Source organism: Balaenoptera ricei, chromosome 6 (genome assembly GCF_028023285.1).
Source record: "Balaenoptera ricei isolate mBalRic1 chromosome 6, mBalRic1.hap2, whole genome shotgun sequence".
In the NCBI taxonomy this organism is placed as follows: domain Eukaryota; kingdom Metazoa; phylum Chordata; class Mammalia; order Artiodactyla; family Balaenopteridae; genus Balaenoptera; species Balaenoptera ricei.
This window is the reverse complement of record NC_082644.1, coordinates 65923673-65943397: the sequence shown is the minus strand read 5'-3', so window position 1 is coordinate 65943397 and position 19725 is coordinate 65923673. Positions and strand designations below refer to the sequence as shown.

The 19725-nt window shown below is 42.3% G+C and overlaps 1 pseudogene; it reads right to left on the bottom strand.

Annotated features, from left to right (window-relative positions):
* Positions 1–6473: 6473 nt before the first annotated feature.
* LOC132367830 (ubiquitin-conjugating enzyme E2 D2-like) lies at positions 6474–6962 on the bottom strand (annotated as a pseudogene).
* Between the last annotated feature and the right edge of the window lie 12763 nt (positions 6963–19725).

Genomic DNA, 19725 nt, shown 5'->3' with positions numbered 1-19725 from the left:
TATGAAATGGAAATAGTATATCCAGGAAAGAAGTAAGACTTGGTGTATTACTTTTCTATTGCTGCTGTAACAAAGTACCACAAACTTAGTGGCTTAAAACAACACAAAATTGTCTTACAGTTCTGAAAGCTAGAAGTCCAAAATGGGTTTCAGTAGACTGAAATAAAGGTGTTGGCACGGCTGCCCTCCTTCTAGAGGTTCTAAGGAAGAATCAGTTTCCTTGCGTTTTCCAGTTTCTGGAGGGTCTTGGCTCATGACCCCTTCCTCACATCATTTCAGCCTCTTGCTTGCATCATTACATCTCCTACTACCTCTTCTATAGTCAAATCTCCCTCTGGCCTCTTTCTGTTAAGGACACTTGTGATTACATTTAGGGCCCAAAGGGATAATCCCCATCTCAAGATCCCTAACTTGATCACATCTGCAAAATCCCTTTTACCACATAAATTAACACTCATAGGTCACAAGGATTAGAACCTGGAAATCTCTGGGGGCTGTTATTCAAACTACCACACTGGGCATTAATGGAATCTCACAGCTACATAATTACTAGGAAGATGTGTCTATCTCAGATGCAGGATCTATGCTATCACCTTAGGCTTCTTGGGGGCCTGGGTACACTACAGCTCCTAAGGATGCCTAAGCCTCATGGATATGCCAGCTAAGTTAAAGGTCAAAGGGGTTGTGTAGGAAAGAGTTAACATAGCAGATCTGAGCCTGCTTATCCTTAGGAAGTTCTGCTTACAAGGTTGGCCTTTTGCTGGTGTCTGAGATGTGATTTGGGGAGGGTTCCCACCATCCACAGAACTGATATGAGTGGCTCATTGTACCTAAAATGTTTGTACAACCAGTGTGGATTATGCTGGATACCTGCTTTCCTCCTGGGAGTCTGGAATTTTGGTATGTGTTAGGCAGAAAGTGCCTACATGACCAGTCCCCCAATAAAGCCTTGGGCTCTAATGTGCTTGCTCCCTGTGCCTTTTCTATCTGCTGTCTTGTTTTGTATCATTTCACAGTAATAAATCTTAGCTGTGAGCACAACTATATGCTGAACATTGTCCTTCTAGTAAATCATCAGACCTTGGGGGAGGGTGGTCTTGAGGACCCCTACCTCAGTTGGTGTCAGAAATGGGATTTGCTAGCCCAACTCTGACTCACTGAAATATGGCAAAAACAGCTTGAGGAAGGTAAAGGTGAAGGAGTGAGGGATAACACATCTTTAGTACTAACTATGCTGGCTATTGAGTCATTCACGGGATGAAACAGCAGTATTTTCTGAGAGGTGGAAGTTACCTGTGGAATTTGAAAATGATAGATCCAACTCCAGGAGAGTTGGCTTGCTGGATCTCCTGGCTGTTTCTGGCTGTGCTGGCTGAAGCGAGGGGCAAAAGTGCAGCCTGTGCTAAAATGTGCTAAAGTGAGGGGAAAAAGGTGATGCCTTTTTGTATTTTGTTCTCTCCTTCATGTGGGAGGAGAAAGGGCCCCCAAATTCCCAAAGGTGAGTTTGGATGACCCAGAAATATTAAAAGTTTGTATTGCTTTTTTTTCCAAGTTGAAGGAAAAAAATGTTAGGTCAGTTCCCACGGCTAGAGCAAAGCAAACCAGAGGGGGAAAAGGGAAAAAAGCACTGCAGCCATTTCTTCAGCCTAGTTACCATCACTGGTACAGTAGCCCTATCCTCCCTCTCCTGCCCCCAATTCCAGCTGAGAGTCTTCCTTGGTAGCTCTAATGTTAATCCTGGAAATGTTAAATTTACTGGTAGAGGGTTGAGTAAATTTCCATTTAAAGGTTGAGGGGGGTGCGCTGTGTTGAAATAGCTTTGTGCTTTGTGGTTTTTGCATCTGGATGTAGGATAAAAATTGATGGAAAATATTATATGCTTATAATTTCATAAATGCTACAGGGATCATCCCAGGCAGGGAAAGTTGCAAAGAAAAAGTGTTAGTGGGACACACAAATACTTGCTTTTCGCCATTGGTGGGTGGATTGAAATTTTTTTTTTTTTTTTTTTGAGTGTTGAAAACAAAGTCAGTCTCTGTAACTGATGATATTTGTTATACTTTTTGCCTATTGTAACTTCTGGAAAAAAATGAAACAACATTAAAAGAGAGGCACTCTCCAGATAGAAATACACTTTTGGAGTTTTACAAAGCAGATTTGAGTTGCTAATGAGCTTTTGTAAAATCAGATGTCTGATCCATAAAGCCTGATGATTTTCCAGCCTGATGTGCATATTTTTGGGTGGGTCTTTTTGGACTCTAAGGCTGACAAGATAAAAAGGGCGTCATAAAGCCTCACTTGTCAGTTGGACTTGGAACATGGCTCTCTGGCCTTGTAGTATCTGGGCTTTGAATATGCTGCTAAAGAAAAGCTGCTGGCTTTTTTGGAATCCTGACGCTTAATTGCCTAGACCTGACTCTAAGCTGAAACCTGGTTTGGGCTATTTCAGCCTCAGCACTAGCTGTGCCAAACTAAAAGCTGACGAAGTTCTGCTCAAAAAATAAAACTCAGATTCTGGAATAGTTACACATTTAGGACACTTCTCTGTGGGCTAAATTGTGGAAACATCATGGATGCTGGCTGGACCATCTGGGTCACAAATGCCCACAGAAAAGGGCTTATTTCTGATGGGGCCATGTGAAATTGAGCTGCTGATCAGCTCTATATTTCTGATACAGAGACTGAATGCATTCCTAACAGGATTCCTGCAAAAGCTAGGGAGTGTGACACCTCCACCCACTACTAACAGGTCAGACTCTGGACCCCGTTTCAGGGTCGTCTCACTGCTGTTGACTTGTATTCAGCTTTCTAAATTAGTTGCAGTTTGCAATGGCGGTCTGATAGCCTGACTCTACTTCCCTCACCTTTTTCCTGGTATACACACCTTAGTAAGGCAGTTTGATTATTAAATGCAGCTGTCCCCAGAAAGGGACTGATCTTTTCTAGGCTGTTCCCTGGATAAATGATTAGGACAAAATGGATGGCAGGTTATTAAGCCCATTATAATTATCTTTTAAAAATTTAAGATTTCATTCTGACCCATTTCGAATATGATGTGTCTTTCTGGTTAAATTATACAAAAATGTTTTTCTGTGAAAATGCTTTTATGCCTTTTGCATACAACTTTTCCAGGTGAATGGCCTAGATGAGAGTAGGGGATAATTGAAAAAATGTTGTTACCATTGCTGAACAGGACACAACTGATTTTGTAATGATGCAGGAAAAAGTAAAACCCCAGCACCTGGGGATGGGGAGGCAGGGGGGGAAGGGCATTAATGATCTTTGTTTTTTAGAACTGTTCCTGGAAGCCTTGCCCTCTTCCTAAAGGAAAAACTATATGCCTTTTCAAGCTGCGAGTTCTCTGAATTAAACTGGTTGCTGAGGCTAGGCTCACACCTTACCAGCACTGAGATGGCAGGGGGTGACCCCAGTGCCAGCACTTTCCTGCAGAACACCTATAGATGTTGTCCACACTTGTGAAGCTGTTGAACTGATGTTATAGACAGGTAAAACTGTTTGGAACTGACTTGCCTCAGGGAGTCCCTCTGAAATCAGGGACTGAACTGCATAATTTGGACTGGACTGAGAACCCAGAGTGGGAGGTTTGACAGTACAAGGCCACATGGGGCCCTGATAACCTGTGCTGCCTGACTAATGTATGTCCTGCTTGGCATGCCCCAACATTTGTGAACTCTTTGTTTCTATGGTTACCACTTGCGATCTCTGGGACTGTACTTGTCTGTGTGCCTCGACTATCATACTACCTCAGCCCTGGAAAGCTTTCAGGTCAGCTTCAACTTACTGGCTGTGCCTGAATTGATGCCTTGGGCTAGGTTAAAAAAAAAAAAAAGTTAATCAGAAGCTTAAGGATGAAGTCATCTGGCTTTTTCAGATAGATCTGTATAGTTAGTGGGACTTGTTTTAATTGGCTAAGTAAAGGACCCTGAAAGGGCATAACTGAGATCAGTACTGCAGGCCGCTCTCACCCTGCTGCAGGAGGTCCTACTGATAATACTTTCGCTGTAAAGATGCCTTGGCCAAGAGCCAAGAGCCTGCTTATCCTTGGAAAGTACTGCTTACAAGGTTGGCCTGGTGTCTAGGATGTGTTTTGGGGAGGGTTCCCACCATTCACAGAACTGATAAGAGTGGTTCAGTGTACTTAAACTGTTTGTACAACCAGTGTGGTTTATGCTAAATAGCTGCTTTCCTCCTGGGAATCTGGAATTTTGGTATGTGTTAGGCAGAAGGTGCCTACGTGACCAGCTCCCAATGAAAGCCTTGGGCACTGTCTCTAATGAGCTTCCCCAGGAGGTAACATTTCACATGTGTTGGCACAACTTGTTGATGGGGGAATTAAGCTGTCCTGTGTGACTCTACTGGGAGAGGACTTGGAAGCTTGTGCCTGGTTTTCTCTAGGCTTTCCACCATATGCCTTTTTCGTTTGCTGACTTTGTTTTGTATCCTTTCACTGTAATAAATCATAGCTGTGAGTACAACTATGTGCTGAATTTTGTCAGTCCTCCTCGTGAATCACTGAACCTGGGGTGTGGTCTTGGGGCCCCCTATACAGGAATGTACTGGAATGGTACAGCTGTGCAGCTTTAAAGAAAACTGTAAAACTATGCATGGAAAAGGGAACTCTGCTCATTGAGCATAGTTTAAGTTGTGGTGTTTGCTCTAAAAATGCCTCCCAAAATATGCCTTGTTGCATTTTCATTGACTCATGGCATTGGGCAGTGGGCTAGCAGTGTAGTCTGGTACTTGGCAGCAGGAAAGTTGGATGATCAAGTCTTAGCTCAGAGGGGCCAAACGGGGAATAAGATTGCACAAGACCCGTGCCCTCTGTTTGTGACCCATGTGAATGCCTATGGAAAAGGACTCTTGGAGGATGAACATCAGTGGAAACAAGCTGATTTGACCTGAGCTTCCCAGGTAAGGACCATAGCCACCTGAATATACTATTGCACAGGGCAGCAATCCATCTACACGTCAGAACCGGGCCTAAAAATAAGCTCCAGTGATTCCAGCACCTGAGACAAAGGAAGCCTGGCACACATACCCAAACTGCCAACTACACAGTCAAGTAGCAAAGGGAACTTGGGGACACATAGTCTGGGGCACTGGACCTGGCTGGTCTTGGCATGTGGACTGTGTAATTAACTCATTCACTCTTTTCCTCCCAAGTCTACCTCCTGGGATATGGGGATACTGGAATTTGTGTGTATCAAAGAGGAGCCAGGAGGTGGGAGATTCTAACTCGATGTCCTTTTGCTGCCCAGCTAAGCTTGCTAGATTTGGGCGGTTATGGATAATGATGATAATGATCATGGATGTGAGATGACAACTCTAAAGTGCTTCTAGTGTTGCCCACATATCAGAGGACTGTAGATGTTCTAGGTGGTACAAGGAAGAAATTACTGAGCCACCTAGGAACAAGTCTGGGCGTATGGTGTGAATAAGACATGGGGACAACTGGCAAAAGGGTGACATGATTGCTGTGGGGACTGATGCCAAGCACTTGGGTGTGGCAGCTAGCACAGGACAACCTTAACTGCTGGGGAGGGATGGGACTGGGGAGGGTCCATTCATCTCTTTCAGCTCTGATCTGCAGAGCATCTGGCTAGTTTTTTTTTTTAATGTAATGACTGTAGTAATCAGTTTATTACATAGATTAATCATTCTTGAACGTACAAGCTCCAGAGGAGCAATTGGGTCTTTAAATATACACAAGTATTTCCATCGAATGAATTTTCACCCTTACATCCAGATAGACCTAAGCAGTTAAAAACATAAGAAAAATAAGAGCTATTAGCTATGTATTAACTGAGAAACCACATACAAACCAAAGAATATGGAAGAGAGAAAAAGGGGCTGAAGGACGAAGGTTGAAGGGTGGGGAGATGTAAAAGAGTTGGAAACAAAGCCCATCACACTTTATTTACTAATAGCTGCAATCCATTTAAATGTTGACCAGTTAAACTTAGACCTTAAAATACAGGATGTAGGTAGAGTTTAATCTGATTGGTCATAACTTTCACCTAAGACGTTAAGTCCTTTGGAATAAAATGAATACAGAAACAGCTTCATGTTCTTCGCCTTGCTTTTCATAACTGTTTTGAGTTTAATGGGATTTCACTTAAAAAACAGTCTCCTACAGGTCAGTGGAGCTTTCCTTCCCCATCCAAGCACACACCATACCCACCACCCCTCACTCTGCTGTTATCCAAATTTAAGTCAATAAGGAAAGCTTTTAGTCTCACACCTAGGTTATGCCTGGAGAACTGGCTTGTCACACACACACTTCTCTGCTAGGAGGCAATGTTGGCACAGAAGTACAGTATTTCTAGTTTGTTGTTCCAAGTATGTACAACACACAGCACTGCTGTATCAGGTGAACGTGCACAGGGGAAGATGAGGCCTGGGCTCACAGAAAGCAGTCAAATGGAAATCAAAAGGACTTTCTTTCAGAGGTCCCCTATCTTTATTTGTAGAGGTTATCCAATAATTTCTTTAATGACATCGCATACTTCTGAGTCCATTCCCGAGCTATTCTGTTGTACTTTTCTCTATCTGTAGATCCGAGCAATCTCAGGCACTAAAGGATCATCTGGATTGGGATCACACAACAGAGAACAGATGGACAAAAGTACTCTTGAAATAGTGCTGGAGACCACTGTGACCGCAGAATATCAAGACAAATGCTGCCATTACTGTTAATATTTGGATGATAAAGTCTTGTTGTAAATGCAACCTTAGGTGGTTTGAAGGGGTAATCTGCTGGGAAATGAATGTCAAGAAAAATACTCCACCCTGATAGGGACTGTCATTTGGCCCCATTATTGTAGCTTGCCCATGGAACATATCATCTCCAACGGGACCTGCTGAACACTGTGCTGGGGGGTCCCGCGCCAGGTCGTTCAATTCCTTGTGGATTCTCTTCAGAGCCATCGCGGGGGGCGGGAACAGGGGCAGGGCAGGGACGGGGAAGGGGCAGGGCAGGGACGGGGAAGGGGCCAGGGGGCGCGAGGCCGCCTTGGTGATCGCGGGTCGGCCGGAGAAGATGGGGAGTTCCGGAGCGCGGGTCCGGCGGGACGGACTTGGGGCCGTGGCCCACTCGGCTCCTGAGCCTGCCGTAGGGGTCACCGCATCATCCGGCGGCGGCCCCTTTATGCGCTGCCGCTCGAGCCGCCCCCGCGGCAGCTGCCGCTTCCTTCCAGGCTCAGCGCCGCCTCCTCAGCTGCCGCCGCGGATCCCTCCGCCAGGGAGCAAGAGCCCAGGCCTCGGGCTCGGCCGGCTACTCTGGGTCGGACGGTCGGAGGGACTGCTTGCTGCAGGGGGACCGAGGGACGCGCGGGCGGGCGGCCTGGCTAGTTTTTAAGGCAGACTGACACCTCCAACTTGACCACTGGCCGATAGGGAATCTTAATCCAAGAGCTCTCAGAAGCTTCCCAGCAGCTGCTGACTGCAGGAGTTCACAGCTGCCACGCCAGACAGTAGAACAAGATCAACTTTCTCGAACCCGATCCGATTTCCTTTTACCTATTCACAGGCCTGTTTACAGACTATAGCAACTGCTCTAAGTTAAATCGATTGTTGTATCTCTGTTGCCTGGGACAAATTAAAAGGATTTGTATAATTAGGATATCTGACGGAGTGGCCCATGTTTCTAAAGAGAGTTCTTGGCTAGTGATGTGAGCGGTTAGGGGGTGAAGTTGTAGGGAAACTGCTCTGTGCAGGTGTCCTTGCAAATATCCATATAGGCCACGTAGACAAGGCTTCACCTCAGGAGATCTAAGTCTTGGTGAAATGCCCCATAATCCTCTCAGAACTTGAGAGAGTGGGAGGCTTGGGAGGAGCTGCTACAAGGCCATTTCTCACCCTCCTTTTTATCTTTCCTCGAGGCTGTTATGAGACAATTTCTTACTGCCTCCCAGGCTCTGGTAAGATATAAGGGCTTCTGCCTTGAAACTCCTCTCTTCCCCACACTTTAGGGTACAGCTGCATGCTATAAAATTGCTTAGCAGGAAATACTCAAACTGCTTAGTATAAAACTGGTTCCTGGGACTTCCCTGGTGGTCCAGTGGCTAAGACTCCATGCTCCCAGTGCAGGGGGCCCGGGGTTCGATCCCTGGTCAGGGAACTAGATCCCACATGCCACAACTAAGAGTTCGCTTGTCGCAACTCAAAAGATCCCACATGCTGCAACGAAGATCCAGCACGGCCAAATAAATAAATAAAACTGGTTCCTCAGAACCAGAGCGCCTTATCACCCATGTTGCCTTGTTATCTGACCCCTTTTGCTTTAGTGCTGTCTTGTGGGGCAAAGGACACAGGGAGCTGGCACCTTTGCGGATCTTGCTATTGCTGTCTATGGAAATAAGAAACTGCCTGACTAAAAAGGACTAATTATTTCTTCAGCAGCTGAATGTCTCAGCCTTGCATGAGGGCAAGGACAAATGCTCTGCACCCACCCTTGGCCCGTAAGTATGGATTTCTTTCTTCTCCCAACTCAGTTTAAATACTAGTTAAATTTGAGTATGTTAGAAAAGTGATCAGGACTAGTTTTTGTTTTTATTGTTACAAAAATTTTTGTTTTTGGAAGTAAAGCATGCTCATGATGACTTTGTAACAGATGAATTCTAGGCTTGAACTGTTGAGCCTAGAACCACTGGTTCCTGTCTGGAGAGTAATCTGGGACCTCTTAGTGTTTTATTTTTCTGTTTTGGTGGTATGTGTGAAATTGTCGTTGTTGTTGTTTTTTAATCTTGTTTTCTGTTGTTGTTTGCTTGTTTTTTAATTCATTAATAAGTGAACAGCCTTTGGAAGGGAGGAGGACAGATTGAGTCCACATTGTACTTCCTAGATCTAGTTTAGAAAAGATACTCCCCACCTGGTACTCTTAGGAATTCCAAATACCTCATTTAATAACATACTTCCTTAAAAAATTTGCCTTTTCTCTTCCACCCATGAATAGGTCTGGTATTTGATGGAACTCATGAAAGTGGGTGAACCTAACTTGCCCCTCTTCTATAGGATGCAGTGAATGCATATGTGACTGTGACTTTTCAGGTAATTTGTCATTTCCTTATTTCTTTGAAGTTAACTTCTAACTCCTTTTATTGATAATGAAGAAAAATATTGCACTTTTTGAAATACACCAATTGAATTGAGTGCATAATTTAAATAGTTTTTCCTTGTCAAAAAAAAAGTAGATGTAGCAACCAATCTATGTTTCCCATGTATACTTATATTATCATTATCTCCAATTTATAGAGAAGGAAACCGAGGCTTACAGAAGCTCTGTGTGACCACATTTCCACAATTCACAGTGAGTAGAACTGGGACTTGAACTCAGGTCTGTCTGACGTCAAGTCATTCCCTTAACCACTCTGCTCTACTACAGGAAATTACAAATGAACCTCAGAGGAGCTCATAATTTGACAGGGAATTTGAGGGAGGCCCAAGTTAGACATAATTATGAGGCAGGGCCTCCATTTGATTTATGTTGGCAGTTATGACCTAGGGCAGGCTTATAGTAGGGGCTCAAAAACTATGTGTTGAAAATAAATGATAGGCATTAGTACCAGTATTCTGAGGAGCTGGTACATTCACCTCTGAGTGGACATATCATAATGTAGAGGCAGCAGGGAAACCCAGAACAGAAGCTCAGTAGAAGCAGGACACCAAGGTCAAATGGAGAAATCCTAGAAATAATCTCCTGCAGATGTGTTGACACAGGTTTTAAATCTCCCTGTGCAGATTTTTTTTTTTTTTTAAAGAAATTCACGGTCTTTTATTTATTTATTTATTTATTTATTTATGACTGTGTTGAGTCTTCGTTTCTGTGCGAGGGCTTTCTGTAGTTGCGGCAAGTGGGGACCACTCTTCATCGCGGTGCGCGGGCCTCTCACCATCGCGGCCTCTCTTGTTGCGGAGCACAGGCTCCAGACGCGCAGGCTCAGTAGTTGTGGCTCACGGGCCCAGTTGCTCCGTGGCATGTGGGATCTTCCCAGACCAGGGCTCAAACCCGTGTCCCCTGCATTGGCAGGCAGATTCTCAATCACTGCGCCACCAGGGAAGCCCCTCCCTGTGCAGATTTAAATGTCTTTCTTTCCTCTCTTTTAAAAATATGTTTTAGGTCTGAGAACTTAAGATCAGCCTACAGGCAGCCCATTCCAGTCAGCTTGAGTGCCCACAATTTCTCACCCTCCAGCCTCTACATCTGTGTTGATGCTGTACTGAATGTCTGTTTCCTGCCTTTCAATCTCTTACAATTCTTCTATCCTACAGTGCACATACATAAAGTTTCTATTTCTTAAAACTGCAATAAATCACTTTCAAAAATAAAAATAGTAACAGATACTCCCTCTCCCACCTGCTATCTTTAGAGGCAAACAGACCAGGGTTCAACCCTAGATTTTGCTGCTTCCTAACTGGAAAATTGCCTTGGTTACTTATTCTCCTCAAGACTCAGTTACCTCTCCTGAAAAATGGGGATTTTTTTTTTTTTTTAACGTCTAACAGGGTAAAAGTGATATGAAATTAAATCATGCATGTTGGGACTTCCCTGGAGGTCAAGTGGTTAAGACTATGCGCTTCCACTGCAGGGGGCATGGCACAGACTCAGTCCCTGGTCGGGGAACTAATATCCCACATGCCAGGAATGCTGCCAAAAAAAATTATGCATGTTAACCATCTAGCTCAATACCTGCCATATAATTCGCCCTCAATATATGTCATTTTCATCCATTTTCACTACTTATCCCAGAATGATATAATCTTTTCCTTTACATCTGGTAAAACTTCACTTCATGGGCATGTCTCACTTTCTACCTGTACTGTGTTTTTTTTTTTTTTTTAATTTATTTAATTAATTTATTTTTTATTTTTGGCTGCGTTGGGTCTTCGTTGCTGCGTGCGGGCTTTCTCTAGTTGTGGCAAGCGGGGGCTACTCTTTGTTGCGGTGCGTGGGCTTCTCATTGTGGTGGCTTCTCTTGTTGTGGAGCACGGGCTCTAGACACGTGGGCTTCATTAGTTGCAGCATGCGGGCTCAGTAGTTGTGGCTCACGGGCTCTAGAGCGCAGGCTCAGTAGTTGCTCCGCGGCATGTGGGATCTTCCTGGACCAGGGCTTGAACCCGTGTCCCCTGCATTGGCAGGCGGATTCTTAACCACTGTGCCACCAGGGAAGCTCCTGTACTGTGGTATTTTTGTAGTTGTCTTATTTTCCCTGTAAGACTACAGTGTCCTTAAGGAGAGAGGATTGCTTAGAATGCAAGATCCAGTCCCTGCTTCCCTACATCCAACTCCCTCACCCCCCATTTACACAGAGTTCTTTGTACACAGTATGTTCTTGTTAAAGACTTGTTAAAACATGATTAAAATAAAAGAGAGGAAAGAAAAAATGAAGAGATAAAATAACAGACTGTTGCATTAAAAAATTTATTGAAGTCATCAAAATGATTCAGAAAGATTTCCAACTAATATTTACCTGTCATGTACCCTTCTCTCCCAAATTGTAGTACTAAAATATAGCATGTAACTTTTTTTTCTTTGAAAAGTAATGAATAGTGGGAATTCCCTGGTGGTCCAATGGTTAGGACTCTGTGCTTCCACTGCAGGGGGCATGGGTTCCATCCCTGGTCTGGGAACTAAGATCCCACAAGCCGTGGAACGTGGCCAAAAAAACCCCGAAAGTAATAAATATTGTAAAAGTGGATCTAGCTGTTTGGGTTTTAGTGATTGGTATTTGTTCATTCCTTTTACTTGCCTCGTCTAATTTGACTATCTGGCAAAAAGGTTCCCAAATATCTCAACTACCAATATAACTGAACTGTCACTCACAAAAAGGAAATCAGAAGGAGGTATCAACTGGCTAAGCTCCAGGATTGTAGAAAAACCCTAATAATTAGTGACCCAAAAAATACTGTCTAAAATCTGCCATCTAGTGTGGACTTTGTAAAATTACATATTACTGGACACATTAATGCTATGATTACTACTAGGGCTTCCCTCAGTGGACACTAGGTTTCAAAATTTTAATTGTCAAACAAAATGATCAAAAGTAGCATTAAGGGCTTCCCTGGTGGCGCAGTGGTTGAGAATCTGTCTGCCAATGCAGGGGACACGGGTTTGAGCCCTGGTCTGGGAAGATCCCACATGCCGCGGAGCAACTAGGCCCGTGAGCCACAGCTACTGAGCCTGCGCGTCTGGAGCTTGTGCTCCGCACCAAGAGAGGCCACGACAGTGAGAGGCCCGCGCACCGCGATGAAGAGTGGCCTCCGCTCGCCGCAACTAAAGAAAGCCTTTGCACAGAAATGAAGACCCAACACAGCCAAAAATAAATAATTAATTAATTAATAAAAAAAAAAAAGTAGCATTAAATTTGATTTCCCATTTAGTTTTAACCATAGATATATAGAGAGGTAGAGAGATAGATAAATGCTAAATAGATATAAATAGATTGATATGCAAAATGGAGCTTTTGCTCAGCATAGTAAGGTGGTATTGGAAACCTTTAAATATAAAAACTATCTAATAATGAACTTATATAATTGGTAATAAAAACAAAGAAACATATTCCCCTTGTTTATCCTTATTATTGGTAAATGTCATTCCTGACAGGAGAGGGTGAGTAGGAAAGTATCATTTGTTGGGCACAATCTCTGTGCCAGGCTCTTAACCTACTTTAATCTAATTTAAATCTTATCTTTTGGTCTTTGAGTTAAAATATTATAAACCTCATTTTACATATAAAAAAATTAAGACCTAAAAGGTGAAGAAATTGGCTTTCTATCACAGCTGGTTAGTAAAAGCACCAGGATTTGTACCCATGTCTGGAAACTCCAAAGCTCATGTTCTTTCATCTCCATACTGCCTTTTATACTTTGTGAAATGCTGGAAATAGTGTACCAACTTACACTATGTAGCAATAATCCCCTCTTTCATTTCTGATATCAGTAATTGATGTGTTCTCTCTCTCTCTTTTTTTGTTTTCAGTCTTGCTAGAGATTTATCAATGTTTTTTTATCCTTTCAAAGAACCACCACCTTTTAGTTTCATTAATTTTCTGTATTGTTTTTTATTTTCAATTTTATCTCTGCTGTTATTTCTTCTGACTGTTTTGGGTTTATTTTTTCTTTTTCTAGTTTCTTTAAGTTTCTTAAGTCTTAGATTATTGATATGAAAGCATTCTTCCTTTTTTTTTTTAATTAATTAATTTATTTATTTATTCATTCATTTTTGGCTGCATTGGGTCTTTGTTACTGCATGCGGGCTTTCTCTAGCTGCGGCGAGCGGGGTCTACTCTTCATTGCGGTGCACGGGCTTCTGATTGCGGTGGCTTCTCTTGTTGCAGAGCTTGGAATCCAGGAGTGTGGGCTTCAGTAGTTGTGGCTCGCGGGCTCTAGAGCGCAGGCTCAGTAGTTGTGGCACACAAGCTCTAGGGAGCAGACTCAGTAGTTGTGGCGCACGGGCTTAGTTGCTCCGCGGCATGTGGGATCTTCCTGGACCAGGGCTCGAACCCGTGTCCCCTGCATTGGCAAGTGGATTCTCAACCACTGCACCACCAGGGAAGTCCCAAGCAATGCATTGTTATTCTCTGGCTGTTTTCAAGATTTTCTTTGTCTTTAGTTTTCAGCAATTTGATTGTAATGGATTTTGATTCAAGTTCATTTGTGTTTTCCTGACCTTCTTGAATCTCTAGGTTATTGTTTTTTTGCCAAATTTGGTAAACTTTTAGCCATTGTTTTTCATACACACACACACACAATAATGCACTCTTTCCTCTTCTTCTGAAACTCCAGTGACATGAATGTTAGCCCTTTTGGTATTGTTCACAGATCCATGAGGTTCTGTTCATTTTTGGCAGGGAGGGGATCTTTTTTTTTTCCTCTGTTGTTCAATTTAGATAATATCTATTGATCTATTCTCAAGTTCATTGACTCTTCTGTTATGTTCTTCTGTAAGATTTTTTTTTCGTTATTGTATTTTCAGTTCTAAAATTTTTTAAAAACTTTTTGCCTAATTTATTTAAAGAATGGTACTACTTTCTAGTATTTTTTTCTTTTGTATTAGAATCTGCGTTTGAAATGCTAATTTCTCTTCCTCCCAAGGTTTTGCAGCCATCTCCACTACACAGTTAGGCTGATGGGCAGTTGTTTGCCAGCCGCAGCTGGTTTTAGCTATGAAGTATACACATGTACTTAAGTGAAATATCAAATCTAGTAAAGAATCCATCCCAAGTTACCTCTACCTTCTTTAAATTTTCAGCTCTTCTGAGATGTCTACCTAGATATGTATCTTCTCAAAGTTTAAATCTCCCTTCTGATATGTTTAAATATGTGTATCTCATAAGGGCAGTTTAAACTTTGGGGAAAAATGTTTCACTTTTACTTTAGATTTCATTATACATTCTCAGAAGCCTTAACCTTCACCCTTTTGATAAATTACAATTCTTTTTTGTTTGTTTGCTTGTTTTTGATTTTTGTTTGTTTGGGTTTTAAAAAATTTTTGTCTTTCTTTTTCTCCAGTTCAACTATTTTTATTTGAATGTTTGGGCTGTTGCTCTCTGGGAAATGACTGCTCCCCAAGAGAAACCAATAAAAAGAGTTTCTAAAAGTGTCCTCTTCACCTTTTTCTTTCTTTCTTTTTTTCATTGAGCTATAATTGACATATAACAGTGTGTAAGTTTGAGGTGTAGATTTGATACACTTACATACTGCAATATGATTACCACTGTAGCATTAGCTAACACCTCCATTATGCCACATGATTAGCATTTCCTTTTGTGGTGAGGACATCTAAGATCTAGTCTCTTAGCAACTTTCAAGTATATAATACAGTATTGTTATATTAACTATAGTCACAATGCTGTGTATTCGATCCCCAGAACTTACATGTCTTCTAACTGCAAGCTTATATCCTTTGACCAACATCTCCCCAATTCTCTCACCCTCTTCCTAATTCCCCCACCCTAAAACTTCTATTTGGTTTCTCTTTATATCTGCTACTTCTTTGCTAAGAGTTTCTGTCTTTCCATTCACTTCAAGAGTGTTTGCCCTTGTTGGAGGTTTTTAATAATAGCTGCTTTTTTTTTTTTTGGCTGCCCCTCACAGCTTGTGGGATCTTAGTTCCCCAGCCAGGGATTGAACCCGGACCCCAGCAGTGAAAGCACCAAGTCCTAACTGCTGGACTGCCAGGGAATTCCAATAATAGCTGCTTTCGATTTTTTTTTTTTTTTGGCTGTGTTGGGTCTTTGTTGATGCATGCGGGCTTTCTCTAGTTGCAGCGAGTGAGGGCTACTCTTCGTTGCGGTGAGCGGGCTTCTCATTGCAGTGGCTTCTCTTGTTGCGGAGCGTGGGCTCTAGGTGCGTGGGCTTCAGTAGTTGTGGCACACGGGCTTAGTTGTTTCACAGCATGTGGGATCTTCCTGGACCAGGGCTCGAACCCATGTCCCCTGCATTGGCAGGCGGATTCTTAACCATTGCGCCACTAGGGAAGTCCTAGATTCTTTATGTGATAATTTTAACATCTGTGTGATCTCAGTTTTGACATCTGTTCATTGTCTTTTCCCATTTACATTGAGATTTTCATGGCTTATCATATGTCAAGTACTTTTAGATTGTATCCTAGACATTTTGAACATAATGTTGTGAGACTCTGTGTCTTGTTTAAATCCTATGGAGTATTTTGATTTTTCTGCTTTAGTAGGCAATTAACCCAGTATAGTTCAGACCACAGGTTCCATCTAGCCTTCTGTGGGTTGTGGTTTCTATGTCGGTTCCATTTTTAAAGTCTTTGCACTCTATTTGGCTCTGTCCTGTACGTGGCCAGTGTGAGGCATGGGCAGAGGACTGTTACTTTAGTTGTCAAAGATTTTAGTATGCTATTTAGGATCAGATCCATGCATGTGCAGCTTGGGGGTGAGCTCAGGAGTTCAGAAACAACTTTTTGAGGTCACTTTTCCAAAATCGTCTTCTGTAATCTCATCAGTACTGTTCAGTTGCCTAGGCTCCCTTTGTGGTCCTCTCACCAGAAAGCTGGGGCTTTATTTACCTTACTCTGCTGCACACTTTCCCTGACCCATCCAGAATCAATTGCTAGCAAGACAGAGAAGGAGAGAAAAAAAAGCAAAGGTTGTTTTCCCCATTCTCTTGGGACCACAGATCATCCAGTTGGAGAGCGAGTTTCCCTTAGAGTTTTAGGTACCTGTTACCACCACCACTGGTCACTACCAGGAGAACACTTTCCCTCATCACCAGCCTGAACTAGAGGACTTCTAGAGCTATCTTTGTCCACACAGATATGTACTTCCTGGTTTGGAGCTGTGCTGTGACTAGGTTGGGGGATGCAAAAGGGGGAAGGAAGTGGTAAACTCAACTCCAGTTCTCTGGTACTGTGATTTCTGGTCTTCCCCAATTTACCTGCTTTTATTTACTTTTCATAGTCCTTAGACTGTTCCCTGCATTCTGTCTAGGTTTTTTAGCTGGATGAGTGGAAGAGACAGAGCAAAGTGTGCTTACTCTTTTTTACCTTCAACTTGAACTCACGGTGTCTTTTTCTTTTTTTTTTTGGCTGTGTTGGGTCTTCGTTGCTGCATGCGGCTTTCTCTAGTTGTGGTGAGCAGGGGCTACTCTTCGTTGCAGAGCACGGGCTCTAGGCATGTGGGCTTCAGTAGTTGTGGCACGCGGGTTTAGTAGTTGCAGCACGTGGGCTCAGTAGTTGCGGAACGTGGGCCCTAGAGCGCAGGCTCAGCAGTTGTGGTGCATCTTAGTTGCTCCTCGGCATGTGGGATCTTCCCAGACCAGGGACTGAACCCGTGTCCCCTGCACTGGCAGGCAGATTCTCAACCACTGCACCACCAGGGAAGTCCCCACGGTGTCTTATACAAATAAACTTTATGCAAATTTGTTGAACATCTATTAGTACATGAAATAACAATAATGTTAATATTTTCCCCCTAAACCCAAGGCTATATCTTTAGTTGTGTGAAGCGTGAAACTACCATACAAACTCCCATATTACAGAGTATCATGGAGATTTAATTTTTGTCTAATTACCAAAGTAATATGTGTGGAATTCAAAGAGTTTGAAAAATGTAGAAAAGCACAAATTTAATTTGAAACATAAATCTCTGTAATCCCAACACATAAAAAGAACCATTGTTAAAGTTTGTATAGATTGTTTCTAAGATTTTGTTCATTGTAAATATGTACACGTTTTAAATAAAGGTAAAAACATTATATATTATTTTGTTTTTTTCTTTAACATAAGAATATATACTGTTATTTTTTCCTTTAACATAGTTATTTTTTTCTTTAACATAGTAATATATTGGCCAGTGTTTTCTATGACAATAAATATTATACACTACAGCAAGCTTTTTTTAAAAAAATTTATTTTATTTATTTATTTTTGGCTGCTTTGGTTCTTTGTTGCTATGCGCGGGGTTTCTCTAGTTGCAGCAAGTGGGGGCTACTCTTTGTTGCAGTGCGCAGGCTTCTCATTGCAGTGACTTCTCTTGTTTCGGAGCTTGGGCTCTAGGCACGTGGGCCTCAGTAGTTGTGGCACGCAGGCTCAGTAGTTGTGCCTTGTGGGCTCTAGAGCGCAGGCTCAGTAGTTATGGCGCATGGGCTTAGTTGCTCCATGGCATGTGGGATCTTCCCGGACCAGGGCTCAAACCCATGTCCCCTGCACTGGCAGGCGGATTCTTAACCACTGCGCCACCAGGGAAGCCCAACAGCAAGCTTTTTAATGGCAGCATTGAATCCTATAATTTATTTAGTCAGAACAACACTATGAGGATTTAATATTTCAAAATTTTAGCTATCAAAATAATGGTAGGATAAGGTCTCATACACGTAAGTGACTCTCACCTCCAATTGATTCCTTGCACAAAATGCCTGAAGTAGAATTGCTGGCTTAAAGACAATGCACATTTTTAAGGATTTTGATACATCTATTCAAATTTCCTTCTAGAAAAGATGTTGGAATGTGAATTGATACCTATTTCTTCTTTTTTTTTTTTAAATACATTTATTTATTTATTTATTTATGTCTGAGTTGGGTCTTTGTTGCTGCACACAGGCTTTCTCTAGCTGCGGCGAGCAGGGGCTACTCTTCGTTGTGGTGCGCGGGCTTCTCATTGCGATGGCGTCTCTTGTTGCGGAGCATGGGCTCTAGGTGTGCAGGCTTCAGTAGTTGTGGCGCATGGGCTTAGTTGCTCCGCGGCATGTGGGATCTTCCCGGATCAGGTCTCAAACCCGTGTGCCCTGCATTGGCAGGTGGATTCTTAACCACTGCGCCACCAGGGAAGCCCCCTATTTCTTATTCGGTAGTTTTTTCCTGTTTTTATATTGAATTAATTTTAAATTTACAGAAAATTTACAAGACTAGAACAAAGAATTCCCATATACCCTTTACTTAACTTAGATTTACTATTTTTGACATTTTGCCATATTTGCTTTCTCTCTCTTTCTCTCTCCACACACACATGCATGCATACCATGCACACATTAATTATTTATACTTTTTGAAACATTTGAGGCTGGGTTGCATACATCATGTCTCCTTTCCCCTGAAAACTTTAGTTTGTATTTCCTAAGAAAAAGAATACTCTTTTACATAACTACAGTGCAGCTATCAAATTTAGGAAATTTAACATGACTAAAATACTTCAATATGAAAATAACAAGGGATCAAGAGGACTAAACAATACATCTGCTAGATAATTAATCCTCTTAAGTAGAGCTAATGAAATTAGGTTGACAGAAATGGTTTTTGTCAGCGCTGGGGGCTCCTGCCTTCTCAGTGGCATCACCGAGGCACTTCATATAGGCAAAGCCATACCTACCTTGTACACAAACTATCACCAGCATCTCTGACAACTCAGGGCATGAGGCAGGCCCCCAGTGAATATCCATTTACTGAGTTAATGAGCAACAAGGATTACCCAGAGTTTGCACCTTTAGTCTCATGATTATTTTATTTTGTTCTTTTGTTTGCTGTTGTTAAATAACAGGAAGTTAGAACAAGGGAAAATACAAAATTTTCTGCCATCTATATGGAATCTGTAGCTAATTTTGTTCACTTGAATAGTGGAAGTGGAAGTAGCTAAGAGACTCTCCAAGTCTGACCAAAAATGGGGCTTCACCAGACAACATTCTGTCACCTCTAAGGGGTAGGTTGGGGCGGAGTCAGGAGACGGGCTGACTTCTGCAGTCTCATTACAGACAGTCTTTGGAAAACTTATTTCCAAACCTAGGAGAACTCAGGATCTAGTTCACATGTGACCTCCTTAAAAAAGTAGTAGCAGTTTAACATCTGCCAAGCAAGAGGTGAGAATGGAGAATCTTTGGCAAAAGATCTGGCAAACATGAAGGGGAGCATGTTAGTCTCTTCTTCTATACCTGTGGTGTTTCTTTAACAAGAATTAGCTCATAGGACATTGATAAATAAGCCTATGCCAGTATAACAGTGGAAATTATGGGTTCAAGTGGAATTTTCCTCTGCACATTAATGTTTGGGAGCAATTAAAGGAAAAAAAGCAAAACAAAACAAAAACTTACAATGCAGGAAGACCTTAGGAAAAAGATGAAAATACTACAGAAACCCCCTGTTTAGAGAAAAAAAATGTCTGGGTTAGTGATTGCAAAAACCTGGCCACACTTTCCCACATTAAACTATTTTGGGAAGCTGTGTGTGCAGATGAAAAAGTGTAAAGATAT